We start from the raw sequence: 10340 nt of genomic DNA, 5'->3' as shown, positions 1-10340 counted from the left end.
CAAGAAACTGAAAAGATTAAGCAACATGCTCAAGTTAACTAATGAGGGGTATAGTTGTACTTCGAGCCCAAACTCCTGTACTAGTTTCTATTGCTGCCATAAGAAATCACCACAAACTGATGTAAAAATAAAATTTATTATCTTATAGTTATGTAGGTTAGTAATGCAACATGGGCCCTGCTGGGCTGACATCAAGATATCCACAGAGCATGATTCCTTTCTGAAGGTTATATAAGAATTAATTATCTTGCATTTCCAGACCACCTGGTTTACTTGACTTTAGCCTCTTTTCAAATCTTCAAAGCTAGTAACACAGCATCTCACTGACCCTGCTTCTATCAGCACATCTCTTTGTCACCATGGTTTGGAAAGGTTCTTAGTTTTTAAGGACTCATATAAGTGGATTGGATCCAAGACAATCTCCACATCTCTAGGCTATAAATCACATTTGCAAAGTCTCTTTTGCTATGTAAAATAACATTTTCGCTGGGACATTCCTACCCTCCACAACGTGAAAACAGCTGTCAGTGATATCCAACTTTGGGGGCTAAAAATGTCTGCCACCTTTGTCGGCAACAACATAGCCTTCCAGGTGCTGTTCAGGTGTATCTTAGAGCAGTTCACAGCCATGTTCAGGTGCAAGGCCTTCTCACACTGGTACATGGCTGAGGGCATGGATGAGATGGAGTTGACTGAGGCTGTGACCAACATGAAAGACCTGATGTCTGAGTCCCAACAATATCAGGATGCTATGGGCAAGGAGGAGGGAGATTTTGAGGAGTGGGTCGAGGACGAGGTGGCCTGGAGCCTTCTGATACTGAGTGAAGAGTGGAAGAGGTGTGAATTTTTTATTCACTCACACCGTGTTCTATGATAGCCATGTCTCACTCCATGTGCACTTGCTGTGTGTTCACCTCTATTCAATCATTTTCATTTTCATAGAAAAAAAAAAAGCCCTAGTCCCAAAATTAAGACATGGATGTGCAGGGGGCATTATTCTTACTGTCACCCCTCCTTTTGATCCTCCTTATGTAAACCTATTGCTCTAAACTACTTACTAGCTTTGCTTAATCAATTTTATGACAAGACCAGTGTCTAATCCATTCCAGACAAATGGTGAATATTCAATAAATATTTTTGAAAAAGTTAGTAAATATTGAAAATACCAGAATTTGGAGGTGTTGTTTTACTACCACACAAATGGACTAATTATGATTGATTCAAGAGGTAATTGTTTGTAACATCATTCTGGACTTTTAAATTGGGAGATAAAGGTTAATCAGTTTTCTCAGAGGAGCAGAGTTGCTTATTCTGTGTGCAGTTGAAGCAACAGCATGTGCTCTTGCTGTACAGCCCTGGCTAATTAGTTGACAGCATTACTAATACATGTACTTTCAGGAGTATTATGGATGCAACTGATCTCTGCTTTAAGGGTGATCCCTTTGGTCTGCAATCCTTCTGGGAAAAGCACATTCAGAAGCTCAAGTATGCTAAAAAACGCAAAGAGAAAACATTGATGAGGTTTTCTTTATGATACTTTAATTTTTTTGGCCTAGTTCAAGTAGGAACTGGGTATAAGCAATTAGTTAGGATGCCAAAAGTAAGATTCTTATGCATGTGAATTAATTGGAGTCGGTGGGAATGCTACAGGGATATTCTCTGAGTTCAACTATTAGTATTAGCTAGGAAAGGGGGAAAAATGAAAGCCTGAACACTTGGTAGAAAAAAAAATGTTTCTTGGATTAGGCCTACCTGAGTTGAAGGTGGTAAAGAAACCTGGAGGAGGTGACTAGACAAAAAGGAGTTGCATGACAGATAGCTAAAACCAGCCTGAATGCTGAGAATTGACGATGGGGTTGGAGTCAGTAGGTACTGCTGCAAGCAAGTACAATCAGTACTAAACCAATTTTTAGACAAAGAGTGAAATTAGATCAAGGATCATTGAGGGTACATAAAAAAATAATACCTTGACTAGGATTTGGCATCTTTATGTGATTAAGAGATTGCATTTGAACGGGGAGTGAAAGACGGTGCAGTGCTTTTGGCCGGATTTCAAAATGCCCAGTGTTTCTCTTTGGCTTTCCCCAAGTCTTCCCAGTGACAGGTACCTGTGAGCATTACACAAACCAAAACAGGCAGCTAAGAAACGCAGACAAACTACAAAAGGGAGATGTGTGCCTTTAACGAAAAACTGAAGGTGTAAATTTGGGCTTCCCAAAACAGAGATAAATATATGCATTTCTCAGCGGTACTGAGAAATAACTGTGAACATAGCAGCAATGTCACTTCAAATTACTTACTGCTTGCATTAGGGGAGGCAAATGTTTTATTAATAAACAGGCGGTTAACACACTATTTGTTCTCAACTATCAGTGTCTGGAAGGGCAGGGGAGGCCAGGCTGAAACATCTGACAAGAGAAATGATTTACCAATTTAATGTGACTGACAGACCTGGTGATGAAAACGGACTTTACTGTGTAGCATCACGGAGCGGCTGAAGAGATGTGATTCTGCTGGATGGAGGTGGTCAGAGGTTGTAGGAGGCCCAACTTTGCCAAAATAAAGAGCCTCCTCACAGGACTGACAGCCTGACTGGATTGATGGGGTTGACTGGAAAGGAGAGAGTAAGGGGAAGAGAGGGAGAAAGGGGAAGAGCGGAGGAGAGGGGCAGAGGGAGAGAGGGACAGAGGGAGAGAAAAGGAAGGAGAGATGCCGAGTGAAAGAGGTAGAGAGGGAAAGAGAGAGTTACTGCTTTATTTGGTGCAGAGTATAATTTAGGAACTGCACACTCATCCATCGCAAGCTGGCTAATAACTGTTCAATGACGGCAAAGCACTTGGAAGAAAGGAAGTTTTACATAAATGTTAAGTAACAAAAATGTTGGAATTTGGTTGATGATTGCAGCCAAATCTAGCCTGCCAGCAGAAATCTGGGGAGGTTATTTGTTTGAAGAAGGGTCTGGGTGACTCTTAGACTCTCACTGCAAACCACCACTGGATTTCCCACGTGTAGAGCAGGGTGGGAACAGGATGGGGTGGGGTGGAGTGCTGAGGTTTTCAGATGCAATTTAACTGTGCTGTAATTAGGGGTATTATGCTCCGGGGGCGGCCCCTCCTGACTCTTCTGGATCCTTTGCCATTACATTAAAACTGGCCTGCTACAGGCACAAGCTCATGTGACCCATTGGCATGAATGAAACTTCCCGATTAGGGGTTGCACTGGTTGTAATTTATCAGTGTAAAGCTGTCATAACAAAGTCATTGTAAAGACATTCAGCACTTACCACCAACACAAACACTGCCTTCTGCAAAAGGCTTTGACTTTTCATAGCTACCTGCACCACCTGCCTCTCCTGCCCCTAGAAACGAGACCTCAGTCTGCTGAAGCTTCAACCTATTACAGGTCTTTGAAGATGAAAATCTCCCACATCTTTCTGACCCCCAAAACTCCTTTTTGTTTTTTAAAGGATCTATGATGGTTCTCCACCCCTAGTTCTTACTACACTTGTTTTGTTGGTTTTTTAGGAGGAGAGAAATAGTTCTTCTCATTTAGGAAATTTAATTACCAGGGTATTAATCTGTCAATTTTAGGCTGCTCAATGAATTCTTATTGCAAAAACAGCTGCAGCCAACAATATTGCAATAGTGTATTCTTAAGCAAACAGCAATGTCTCTGGAATGTGTGCACATAAATATTAATTAGGAAGAGAAACAAGACAGCAATGAAACAGTTTCTATTAATTATTTTGGCTCCTTTTCAAATTTGTTACAGTTTATCTGACTTTCTTTTTCAGAAGCTCTGGGAACAATCTGTCTTAGCCTATTTATGCAGTGAAGGTGTCTGAAAGTCAGTGACTAAATTTAATGGTAAGTCTTCCTGAGAAGGAAATTTTTTCTTCTTTGCTAATCTGGGCTCATGATGAAGGCAGAGAGGACTTATTTTGATTTTCCCTGTTGGGCCAGATGGTTTTTGTGGACAAGCTGTCAGGGGGATTCCCAGGACTTCTTGGCTCTAACTGAGTCCTGTTACCCAACAATTCGCTTAAGAGATCAGATATTTCCCATGATAAGGAAAAGATAAAGAACAAACGCAGTTGCTTCTTAGTTATTCAGATAAACTTACATGGGGGTATCTATACGTGTAGCATAGTCAAGACCCAGAAGCAGTCACAGCATTCTCTTAGCAACCCGAAGGTTGCCCAGAGTTAATTTTAGAGTTAATGTTACATTTTGTTTGGCAAGTTTTATTATCTTTCAGTTTTGTCTAGTTTTTAATTTGTGTTTTTAGCTCATGGAACATAAGAAGGTAAATACAATGCAAGCACTAACTATTTGTAAGATTGGTAAGAAGAAGTGATAGCTGATGTGAAGTTTAGAAAGGTACTAAAATGAGCAGACATAGCAAGTGTGAAAGCCAGGGCTAAACCACTGAGAATATCAGGAGAGAAACCTTTACATCCCCTTCACTTTCAAAGACCTTCCATAAAATATTCTGCATTTTTAAATACAACCTTGTATCATTAAGAAGAGAATCAATTTAACTCACAAAAGAAAAATTGCAAATGGCTTATAAACATATGAGAAAATGTTTAGCCACAGGTTAGCAAAAAATGAAAATTAAACATGAAGGTAATACTTACTTATCTGTCAAATTGGCAAAGATTTAAAAAACAAATGATAACTACTATTGCCAAAGGGGCAAGAAAGCAGGCATTCACACCTATCTCAGCAGAGACATAAATTGGTACAACCTTTCTGAAGGGCAGTTTGGCAGCGCATGCCAAATGCTTTAATTTATTTTTTATTTTTTATTTTTTTGGTGACAGTCTCGCTCTGTCACCCAGACTGGAGTGCAGTGGCACAATCTCAGCTCACTGCAACCTCCACCTCTGGGTTCAAGCAATTCTCCTGCCTCAGCCTCCTAGGTAGCTGGGACTACAGGCATGTACCACGACGCCTGGCTAATTTTTACTTTAAAATTTTGTACAAGCTTTGACCCAGCATTTCCAAATATAACAATTTATTCCAAAAAATCATTAAGTTTGTTCATAAAGATATTTCTTCAAAGATTGTCAGCAGAAATTTTTGTAATTGCCAGGGAGAAAAAACATTCCAATATTCTAGAAACAAATTATGATATATCCAAGTAAAACAACACAAGGTAATCACTAAATGATGTGACTGTGTTGTAGAAACTATTTATTAATTTGGAAAGAATAGATGTTCCTTAAAGGAAAAACAAGCAGATTACAAAAAACTGAACAGTATATCTCCACTTTTTGCTTAAAAACACACAGACAAAAAGAAAAATACATATCAAAACGCCACTAATAATCTGAGTACTGTATTTGGGTGGTCTTTTACATTTCTTATATTCACCTTTATTCCTTTACTTTGAAATAAAACAGTACTTATGCATTAACATGGGATAAAAGTTACAAACACAAATTAAGAAATGCTGTAGATTTTCTAAGGAAACATTGAAGAGAAACAGAAACTCCCATTATATGAGCACATTTAGTTTAACAAATAACAGAAAAGGACACAGTATATTTAAGAATTATCTCATTTTTGTGATTTCCTCATTCACTTATTCATTTGTTTCTCTAGCAGCATTTTCTGAGCACCTACTATTGGCTAGGCACTGGGTGTACAACAAGGATGAAAAGCAAATGGTCCCTACTATAATGAAACTTACTTAGTGATATGGTTTGGATCTATGTCCCCACCCAAATCTCCCATTCAATTGTAATCCTCAGTGTTTAAGGTGGGGCCTACTGGGAGGTGATTGGATCATGGGGTGATTTCTCATGAATGGTTTGGCACCATCTCCTTGGTGCTAAGTTCTCCTGAGATCTGATTGTTCAGAAGTGTGTATTTCCTCCCCAACTTCTCTCTTCCTCCTATTCCAGCCATGTAAGACATGCCTGCTTCCCCTTCCTTTTCCACCGTGATTGAGAGTTTCCTGAGGCCTCCCCAGAAGCTGAGCAGTTGGCTCCATGCTTCCTGTACAGCCTGCAGAACCATCAACCAATTAAACCTCTTTTCTTGATAAATTACCCAATCTCAGGTATTTCTTTATAGAAGTGCGAGAATGAACTAATACACTTAGGGAGATGGAAAATCTTATAGTCCAACATACAAATTAAAAAGCACAAGAGTGACAAGTATAAACAGAGAGCTATAGAGCCCATCAGAGGGAGGTAGGATGAGGGAGGGAGGTGACAACACTGTAGAGGGCCCTTGCAGAGAGAGGATGTAGGGAACGTGATGGATTGAAAGAAGACCTCTTTGGACAGTACCCCAAGTAAAGGACTCTTATGAAGAATGTGGGCCCAAGGCTAAGTGTGTAAGATGAACCATGCTGTCTAGAAGTCCGCTTTTAGTTTTCTCTTTATCCCAAGAGCAGTGGGTAGCTTTAGACATTTTTATGCATAGATAGGAATGATTTGCCTTTTGAAAAGGTAATTCTGACTTTCTTATGGAAGGCATATCAGAGAGACACCTGAATTGGGGCAGACATACAAACTAGAATGCTATAAAAATAAGAGAAGCTAAGGGATAAGAGAGGAGGTTGAAACACAGGGTAATGGTGGCAAAGATGGAGAGAGGGATGTCTATTTGAATGTGATTCAAAGGGTGAATTTGATGGTGGAGTGGATATGGGGCCGAGGGAGAGGAAAATCAAAGCTGACAACCGCTGCTTTGTTTGTGCTGCCGACTGAATGGTGGCAAGATCCCTTGAGGTACAAGGCAGTGACTGCCAGTCAAATTGGGGGCAAGGTGGGACCTGGTAAAGATTTGAGTTTGGACGCAATAGTCTGAGATATTGTTGAGACACTGTCTCAGTCTCTTTTATACTGCTATGACAGAATACTACAGATTGGGTAATTTATAGTGTAGAAATGTATTTCTTATGGTTCTAGAAGTGGAAAGTCTAATATCAAGCCACCGCCTTCTGGTGAGGGCCTCCTTGCTGTGTGATGACTGAAAGTGGAAGGGCAAAAGGAATGAACACGGAGCCCTTACATGACAGCAGAGTGGAAGAGTAAGCTAGCCAAATGCTGCACAAAGTCTCTTTTTAAAGGGCTTTACTCTCACTAATAAAGGAGGAGCCCTCATGTCTAAAAGTTCAGACAGGTACAAGGGCTAAGATCCAGAGTGGACCATCATGGAGGGTAATAGTGAGACTAAGTCAGAAGCAAACAAGAAGTGAATGTATTCTGGTCATTTCATTTTGTGTTGTTATAATCTCCTTTGAGAGCAGGCAGTGTATTTACACACTTGCTTCATTTCCTGAGCACTGTCAAACACTGTGCTGTTATTTCAGTATATAGCTAGCAAAATCAATCAATGGATGACTGGATGAATAATTGTGCAAATTTAATTTATTTCATCACTATGCATTGCTCAGGCACATACAGAACATGTTGTTACACATAACTGATATTTCAGAAGAAGAGATGATGGTAAAGACCTGGAATTCCTGGCTGGTTCAGCTACTGCCTTGCTTTGTTCTTGAGACATAAGTATGGAAAACAGATCTGGAAAATGCACACTGTATTGCTACTGAGAGTTTAGCATCTAGACCTTAGGTCACCGGGACCAGTAGACTTCTCTTGTTCCATCAGCATTAAAACAGTTGGAAGGCATGCTCTGAATGTCCTTTCACCATTTTTCTCAACCTGCAGTGATGGAAAAGTACAAAAGAAGAGGGAGATATTGAATCCACTTCCATGTAGTGGAAACAAGAACATAACCAACAGTAAGAACTTTGATAGATAAAAAACTAAGTAACTTGAGCCATCAATTCACATATACACCCAATACGACTATACACACATGTCCTAATTTAAGTGTGTAATTAAACAGAAAGTTATATTTTTTCTTATCAGGTTTACCACAATTAAAAGAGTTGATTATCATTACGGATTGCCAATGGTGTGGGGAATACATTTGTCGACTGTTGATATAAATTGGTACAATTATTTGGAGGAGGAATGGTGGTAAATTTAGCAGCATACATTAAAATGTTAAGTGGACATGCCCTTGGATCCAGCAAAATCCCTTCTAGACACTGATCAAACTCTCAGTAACAACTAATAGCTGTGAGTTCTGATCGTGTGGCACTTACCTTTACGATCTGTAGTGATACAAAGCTGTTTATTTTTTACAAAACTCTGTGAAATAGTTTCTATTATTGCTGATCTTGTACAGTTGAGGAAATTGAGGTTAAATAATATTCCAGAGCCACACAAATAATGAGCCACAGAAATCAGACTCAAAACCAGGTAGTTTGGCTCTGGAGCTTGTTATATGTGTAGGGCCTGCCTTAATTAACTTCTTGTTCAGATGGGCAGGATGTCATGGCTTCGGAGAGTTCAGGCTCTCTGAAGGCTGCCCCACCTTCTCTTCTGATCCACTTATAGACCCATCCCAAGAATAGCAATGGCACTTTGGCACCATCAGACTGACAAGTGGGAATCAGAAATAGGTAGATGTTCTTTGCCTGAGCACAGACACATTGACATTTCTGCACCCTCCTTTCTGGTCTATCTGACACCTGGCACTGTTCTTCATGAATTAATAGGGTACCTGGAACTTCTCTATACATCTTTATTAAGTGCTGGTTCCAGGGGTGGGTATGCAAACAGAAAACTTCTGTTTTCCAGTTGAGAATATAGGGTGGGACTAACTTTTACAGGTCATTAAATAACAGGCTAAGTTATTTTAATATTTGTTTCGTAATAATGATGATGATATAAATAATTACAATGATGACAGCTATGAGTGAATTAATCCTTCAGGTAATTTTATATATAATATCTCAATTAGTACTCACCAAAAGAACAAAAAACAGACACACACAAAATAAAGACAAAATCTCATGAGATAGGCGCTATATTATTTTCATTTTGCAGAGAAGACTGCACAGCAGTGTGACGTTATTTAACCTATGCTCTCAAAAGGTTTATTTGGGAGCACAAGTCTCACAGTCAAGACAAGATATAATGAAGGCCTGACCTTGTTTGTGAATGAAGGGGAGGGGAGCAGATTCAGGCAACATAGTAGGAGTGGTATCAGTAGGGCTTAGTACCTAAACAAACGTCAGAGACAAGTGACGAGAGTGCTGTCAATCTTCTTGGGCTTTTGAACCTAGGGTACTAGAAAGATAACAGCGATATATATTCATTAATGGATCTCTATCAGATAGTCATTTTGGTAGCAAATAGTCAAGTTTGTGGGGTTGGGGATACACCATGTTACTCACCCCAGGAAGGGCATGATGTACCAATTGTTTGATTGCAGAAAGGTTCAAAATGAACTTGTTCTTAGGCTAGGAGAAAATGAGTTCAAAATTAGAGCAATTTTCAGAAGGGACATACCACAGTAATTATTTTCATATTGGGATCAGAAGGAAGGAATCTGATGTTTATTAAGACTCTTTAGAGTTAGATAAGTTTATCTACTTTGTAGTATTTATTTGTGTAGGGATTATTTTCCTGTTGTCATTTATAGATGAGAGAAGTAATTTGCTCATGGTCACATGAATGGTAAATGACAGAATCATTTTTTTTTTCTCTAATTTCAGCACACTTCAGATCACCAAAGAGCCCATCATTGCTCCTTTCTTAATTTTTCTTTCCTATGTTTTAAAATACAAGATTTTATATCTGACACTCTCCTCAGTTTCTTTAGCAGTCTTGTTCTTGTCCAGTGGTCCTATTTTAACTTAGACCAAATATCTGTGACTTTTCCGGTCTGTGACTCACATCACTCTTACTGATGGGTGCTGAAACCATGCAATAGTAAGTGATTTCTGAGGCATTTCAGCTTCTTATTTCCCACCATGAGGCCTTGCTCTGAGAAAAATGATACAAAACAGTTTGCCTTTGGTGTCTTTGTTTTCTTCCATGTTCTCCCTTTCAATGACCACACCCATCGTTTATCAATGCCCTTCACATGCTCAGATGTCTGCACTGGGTGGGAACTGATTTTATTGTGCTTTATTTTATTTATTTTTGCCTTCTCCATAAACTCATTTATCTTGTATATCATTCCTTCAGAGTCTATGGAGCTGAATAACTAATTTGGCAATGAGTGATGCTGACTTCTTTTTCCTTTCCTAACAAAATTTGCCCTTTGTATCAATCAGGGATCTCTAGAGAAATGGGAACAATAGGATGTGTGTGTGATTCATGGTAAGGAATTGGCTCATACAGCTATAGAAACTGGAAAATCCAACTCTACAGTGTGGGTTGTCAGACTTGAGACCCAGGATAGCTGATGGTGCAGTTTCAGTCCAAAGGCTGGCAGCTTGGAGACCCAGGGGATCCCATG

This window comes from Theropithecus gelada, chromosome 14 (genome assembly GCF_003255815.1).
Source record: "Theropithecus gelada isolate Dixy chromosome 14, Tgel_1.0, whole genome shotgun sequence".
In the NCBI taxonomy this organism is placed as follows: Eukaryota; Metazoa; Chordata; class Mammalia; order Primates; family Cercopithecidae; genus Theropithecus; species Theropithecus gelada.
The sequence above is the reverse complement of the archived record's forward strand: the minus strand, read 5'-3'. Positions refer to the sequence as shown.